The sequence below is a fragment of the Trichechus manatus genome, unplaced genomic scaffold, assembly GCF_000243295.1.
Source record: "Trichechus manatus latirostris isolate Lorelei unplaced genomic scaffold, TriManLat1.0 scaffold00250, whole genome shotgun sequence".
NCBI lineage: Eukaryota > Metazoa > Chordata > Mammalia > Sirenia > Trichechidae > Trichechus > Trichechus manatus.
The window spans coordinates 889,756-890,164 of record NW_004444186.1 but is presented as its reverse complement, the minus strand read 5'-3'; the positions used below and the strand labels follow the sequence as shown (position 1 = coordinate 890,164).

The window sequence follows — 409 nt, the reverse complement described above, 5'->3', positions numbered from 1 at the left end:
CCAGAGCCTTCCCGCCTGTTCCCTGCTCCCTCACAAAGGCCAAAAGGGCACCTGGGAGGAGACGGGCCCCTGGAGCCAGGGAAGCAAAGCTATGGCCCTTCAGGAGAGGCCAGCGGCAGGGCATGGGGCCGACGGGTGTGCTGTGACCCCAGGGCCCCATCAAGGCCCAGGGCAGATGTGCAGAGGGCCCGGGCCAGTCATGGGAAGAGGGGTGACGTTCCCCTTGCTCTGGTATCTCCAGACCTGTGGAGGAAGGAAACGTGGGTGAAGCGGGGGTATGGCTGCCCGTACAGGTCAGAGGGAAAAAGGAGCTAAGGGTGGGTGCTGGGCTGTGGGGTGGGGCTGCCGGGGGAGGCAGGTCTTCGAAAGCCTCTGTCCTAACTGAGCCACCCGGCTGCCCAGCCATTAG

At 65.0% G+C, this 409-nt stretch overlaps 1 protein-coding gene across 2 annotated transcripts in view; it reads right to left on the bottom strand.

Annotated features, from left to right (window-relative positions):
• Positions 1 to 202: 202 nt before the first annotated feature.
• CELF3 (CUGBP Elav-like family member 3) overlaps positions 203 to 409 on the bottom strand; it is a 15,060-nt gene continuing 14,853 nt past the window's right edge. The window contains exon 13 of one of the 2 annotated variants that reach the window (XM_012559458.1): positions 203 to 243. The gene's annotated coding sequence lies outside the window, so the exon portion shown is untranslated. The remainder of the gene's footprint in view (positions 244 to 409) is intronic. The other variant, XM_012559457.1, reaches the window with a different exon arrangement.